A 6,190-nucleotide genomic window follows, 5' to 3' on the forward strand; every position below is an offset into this window, starting at 1 on the left:
GTAATCTCAGCACTTTGGAAGGCCAAGGCGGGCAGATCACTTGAGTCCAGGAGTTCGAGACCAGCCTAGCCAACATGGTGAAACGCCGTCTCTACTAAAAACACAAAATTAGCTGGGCATGGTGGCGGGCTCCTGTAATCCCAGCTACTTGGGAGGCTGAGGCAGAAAGAATTGCTTGAACCTGGGAGGTGGAGTTTTCAGTGAGCTGAGATTGCACCACTGCACTCCAGACTGTAAGAGCGAGACTCCATCTCAAAAATAAAATAAAATAGAAATTAGTTAATAAATACTATACGGAAAAATAGAGGATGTGATAGACAGTATGAATGGATAGCTACTTTAGATTGGGAGAATACTTCTTGAGGATATAGCATTTAAGATCTAGGAGTATATGAAGATCAGCAGATCAAATATTACAGTACAAAGCACCTAAGGAGGAATGAGCTTGCTATGTTGGAGGAACAGAAATCAGACCAGTGTTGTTTGCATATGGTGAATGAGGGAATGACAAGAGATAAGAAAGGCAGAGGCCAGATGACAGTGAGATATGGAAGCTAGGGTAAGGTGTTCCCTTTGGAGTTTTTTGTTTTTTTGAGATGGGGTTTTACTCTGTCACCCAGGTTGGAGTGCAGGGTTGCAATCTTGGCTCACTGCATATTCCACCTCCTGGGCTAAGGGATTCTCCCACCCCAGCCTGTCAAGTAGATAGGACCACAGGTACGTGCCTCTACGCCCTGTTAATTTTTTGTATTTTTGGTAGAGAAGAGATTTTACCATATTGCCAGTCTGGTCTTGAACTCCTGAGCTGAGGCAACACCTGCCTTGGCCTCCCAAAGTGCTGGGATTACAGGTGTGAGTCACTGTACCCAGCCTCCTTTGGAGTTTTTAAGTACGATTATGATATGAGTTGATTTGTGACTAGAAAGAATGTTAAGTTGCTGTGTTAGAAATGGATTGTAGGCCAGGTGCAGTGGCTCAGGCCTGTAATCCCAGTACTTTGGGAGGCCCAGGCGGGTGGATCACCTGAGGTCAGGAGTTCGAGACCAGCCTGACCAACGTGGAGAAACCCCATCTCTACTAAAAATGCAAAATTAGCAGGCATGGTGGCACATGCCTGTAATCCCAGCTACCCGGGAGGCTGATGTGGGAGAATCGCTTAAACCCGAGAGGTTGTGGTGAGCCGAGATCGCGCCATTGCACCCAGCCTCGGCAACAAGAGCAAAATTCCATTTCAAAAAAACAGAAATGGATTGTAGAGGGTTGAAGACTTAAAACAAGGAGACCGGCCAGGCGCGGTGGCTCACGCCTGTAATCCCAGCACTTTGGGAGGCCGAGGCGGGTGGATCACGAGGTCAAGAGATCGAGACCATCCTGGTCAACATGGTGAAACCCTGTCTCTACTAAAAATACAAAAATTAGCTGGGCATGGTGGCGCACGCCTGTAGTCCCAGCTACTCGGGAGGCTGAGGCAGGAGAATTGCTTGAACCCAGGAGACGGAGGTTGTGGTGAGCCGAGATCGCGCCATTGCACTCCAGCCTGGGTAACAAGAGTGAAACTCCGTCTCCCCGTCTCAAAAAAAAAAAAAAAAAAACAAGGAGACCAGTAACAAGGCTCTTTGCACTAATCAAATGAGAGTTCATGGTAACTTGGACTGGGGTGATGGTATAAAAGCTGTGGAAAGATAGATAGATTTGGCATATCTTTTGGAAGTGAGGTTGACAGGGCTCGCTTTGGAATTGTGCCACTGCACTCCAGTCTGATTGTGTCACTGCACTTCAGGTGACAGAGCTAGACACTTTCGGAAGTGAGGTAATAAGGACATGGATAACTTCTGTATTATTGACTAGAGCAACCAGGGAAGTAAATAGTTGATGCTATTACTTGAGATGGATATGACTAGCAGAATATAATTGTCAAGAATTCTTGGCCAGTGGTGGCTCATGCCTGTAATCCAGCAGTTTGGGAGGCTGAGGCAAGAGGATTGCCTGAGCCCAGGAGTTTGAGACCAGCCTGGACAAGATAGACCCTGTGTCTACAAAAAATAAGAAAATTAGCCAGGTGCGGTGGTGCATACCTGTGGTCCCAGCTACTTGGGGTCTGAGGTGGGAGGAGCCCAGCGGGTGGAGGTAGTAGTGAGCTGTGATTGTGCCACTGCACTTCAGCCTTGGCAACAGAGTGATAACTTGTCTAAAATTTAAAAAAAAAAAATTCTTTTTTGGTCCTGTCAAGTTTGGGATACTTGTTAGGTATCCAGATGGAGAAATCACATAGGCAGTTGGATAGAAATGCCTGGCATTCCTAGAATCCTGAGCTGAAACAGATAGAATTTGAAGTCATGGAATTCAATCAGGAGGTCACCTACAGATGGTTTGTGGTTAGAGAAGAGCAGTTTGAAAGAGCAGGAATTGCTAGTGAGGTAGGTGGAAAACCCAGAAAGTGATGCTGTAGAAGCCAGGTAAAGAAGTGTCTCAAAAAGGGAGTGCTCAGCCTGGGTAACATAGTGAAACCTTGTGTCTACAAAAAATTGAAAATTAGCTGTCCATGGTGGTACATGCCTGTGGTAGTCCCAGCTATTTAGGAGGTTGAGGTGGAAGGATTGCTTGAGTCTGGGAGGTTAAGGCTGCAGTAATCGGTGATTGCGCCACTGCACTCCAGCCTAATTGCGCCCCTGCACTAGAAACTTTCTTAAAAAAAAAAAAAAAAAAAAAAAAGGGGATTTGTCAGCTGTGTTCAATGCTATATAGAGGTCACATAACATAGAGGTACTGACAGGATTTGACAACCTACGGACCTAGGAATTATTGGTGACTTCTTTGTAGAACTGTTCATTGGAGTGGTGGAATAGAAGTATAATTGTAGTGGATTGGGGGCAAAAATAAGATGAAGAATCATTTGGGCCAGATGCGCTGGCTCACACCTGTAATCCCAGCACTTTGGGAGGCCAAGGTGGGCAAATCATTAGAGGTCAGGGGTTTGAGACCAGCCTGGCCAACATGTGAAACCCCATCTCTATTGGGGTTTCAAAAAAATTAGCCGGGTGTGGTGGTGGGCGCCTGTTCTCCTAGCTACTGGGAGGCTGAGGCAGGATAATTGCTTGAACACAGGAGGCGGAGTTTGCAGTGAGCCAAGATTGCGTCACTGCACTCCAGCCTGGGCAACTGTGCAAGACTCCATCTCAAAAAAAAAAAATTGATTATTTTTTTGTTTTTGTTTGATAACTGGTTTTGGAACTCAGTTTCTTTGAAAACATCCTGTGTCATTGTTACTAAGTTCTTACCTGTTTGTATTCCAGTTGATTTTGTGTGTGTGTGTGTGTGTGTGTGTTTTTCTGAGACGGAGTCTTGCTCTCTTGCCCAGGCTGGAGTGCAGTGATGCAATATCAGCTTACTGCAGCCTCTGCCCCAAGTTCAAGCAATTCTCCTGCCTCAGCCTCCTGAGTAGCTGGGATTACCTGCAAATGTCACCGTGTGTGTGTGCATTTTTTTTTTTTCGAGACGGAGTCTCATTCTTGTTGCCTAGGCTGGAGTGCAAAGGCACGATCTTGGCTTACTGCAATCTCTACCTCCTGGGTTCAAGCAATTTTCCTACTTCAGCCTCCCAAGTAGCTGGGATTACAGGCACCTGCCACCACGCCCAGCTATTTTTTTTTTTTTTTTTTAGTAGAGACTGGGTTTTACCATGTTGTTCAGGCTCTAGGCTGGTCTCAAACTCCTTACCTCAGGTGATCCACCTGCCTTGGCCTCCCAAAGTGCTGGGGTTACAGGTGTGAGCCACTGTGCCTGTCCCTTTTTTTTTTTTTTTTTTTTAAATATACTTTTAGTAGAGACAGGGTTTCACCATGTTGGCCAGGCTATCTTGAACTCCTGACTTCAAGTGATCCACCCTCCTTGGCCTCCCAGAGTGCCGGGATTACAGGCATGAGTCACCGTGCATGGCCTGACTATGTATTTTTGTTGAAGTAGTATCATCTTTCAGTGTTTTTGTACCATTATTTTATTTTATTTATTTTGAGATGGAGTCTTGCTTTGTCACCCAGGCTGGAATGCAGTGGCATGATCTCAGCTCATTGCAGCCTCCACCTCCCAAGTTCAAACAATTGTCCCACCTCAGCCTCCTGAGTAGCTGGAATTACAGGTGTGCACCACCATGCCCAGCTAATTTTTGTGTTTTTAGTAGAGATGGGGTTTTACCATGTTGGCCAGGCTAGTCTCAAACTCCTGACCTCATGTGATCAGTCTGTCTTGGCCTCCCAAAGTGCTGGGATTACAGGCATGAGCCACCTCGCCTGGCCTTGTACCATTATTTTAGATGGACTCCTATTTCTAAAATCCTGCTTTAGTTACTTTTATGAGCAATATAGGTAATTGGTGAGCAAATGAGACTTTTTATAAGGGTTAGGCCCTTGGTCTGTAAGAAAAGCAGACTGACTTGACCTTGGCCTTAAAGTACATCAGTTTTCTCAACTGTCAAATGAGGATAACATTTTGGCTCATTGGGTGATTGTGATGCATGACTAATGAAAATAATTGTAAAACACTTTGCAAGTTAAAGTGTGATATAAATGCTAAATAATATTTCTTTATTATGATGATGTGAAAATTAGCAACATGCTGTCTATTGGAGGCCTTAAATTCCTTTTGAGAAGGTGATACATTTTTATAAATTCTATTATTTTACTTTAGAATGTTAAGAGTTTTACCAGACTGGGCGCCGGTGGCTCATACCTGTAATCCTAGCACTTTGGGAGGCCGAGGCAGGTGGATCATTTGAGTTCAGGAGTTTGAGACCAGTCTAGCCAACATGATGAAACCCTTTCTCTACTAAAAATACAAAAAAAATTAGCCTGACATGGTGGTGGGGGCCTGTAATCCCAGCTACATGGGAGAGTAAGGAAGGAGAATTGCTTGAACCTGAGAGGTGGAGGTTTCAGTGAGCTGAGATCATGCCACTGCACTTCAGCCTGGGCCACAGAGTGAGACTTCATCTCAAAAAAAAAAAAGAGAGATTTACCATCTTTGTGGTTCAGGTGAGGAATGAATTCCACCTCATGGTAATTCTGCATGTTTAAAGGACTGATGGGAGTGACTTATTATGTCTATAGTGTAGCATCACAGCAACTCAGTAGAAACATTCTCACATAAAAAAACACTGAAAAAGCATTTTAACTTCTTATAGGTAACACCATAAAGACATTTTAATGCAGCATTAGGTGATTTTTGCAGTTAGGTTTGAAGAGTGACATGGTGCCATTTTAGACAAAACTAACACTCCTTGTTCCATACCAGAGACTAAATATAGAACCAGTGACATTATTACCTATAATGTACTTAGGAAGTGCATTGAAATTTGAATCTTTTGAACTAAATTTTTCTCAGTCTTTTAAGTGACATTAACAATAGAGGAAAATTGGGATGTGGTCTAAAGATGATAAGGGAAAACTGAAATGGTCTGCTGATGTGCTGGGAACTTTGCCCTGACACCTCAACTGGGATCTTGTATATTGTTTTCAGTATAGGGACCTGTGTGTTTCTAATTTTAGAATAAAGTAACAAAGTTTTTAGTGTTATGCAGGTTGAAATTGAATCTTTTTTTCTGGAATTTGATTTTTCTCACAATCCATTACCTTTTTGTATCAAGGACAAGTGAAAGGCTTAGGTTTCTTTTTCTCTTTGATGGGAAGATTGTACTTGATTCTGCTGTATTCAGGCATTCTCTGCTTTTCTTTTGCATTTGCATTTGGTGATGCTAAAAGGGTCTTTGAATAACATGCTTTCACAGCAAAGACAATTGACTAAGTTTACTTTCTTAGAGATGTTTTATTTCTGTGGTTTGTATTAAGACTTCCTATTATTTGCTTCCATCATTGGCTTTGTTCATTCTAGGCTGAGGGATTGGCTTCAACTGTTTTACATTCATAGGCAAAGGTTCATCTTATATTCATATTTTAGTTCTCTTGGATTTAATTTGTAGCCTACCTGTATCCATTGTATTGAATAGTTTCCTTCCTAGATTAGGTATTTCCTAAAACTTCTAAATATTTTTAGGAATGTATTACTTAATGCTTGACATCTTTTTTTTTTTTTTTTTTTTTTTTTTTTTTCGTGTTGGCTAGGTTTTGTTTCACTTGGGTGGGGGGGAATGAGCGCAACCTCGGCACCCCAACCCCCCCCCGCATGGGGCAGGGCGCTT

Source organism: Sapajus apella, unplaced genomic scaffold, assembly GCF_009761245.1.
Source record: "Sapajus apella isolate SASKATOON/1434 unplaced genomic scaffold, GSC_monkey_1.0 scaffold12, whole genome shotgun sequence".
NCBI lineage: Eukaryota > Metazoa > Chordata > Mammalia > Primates > Cebidae > Sapajus > Sapajus apella.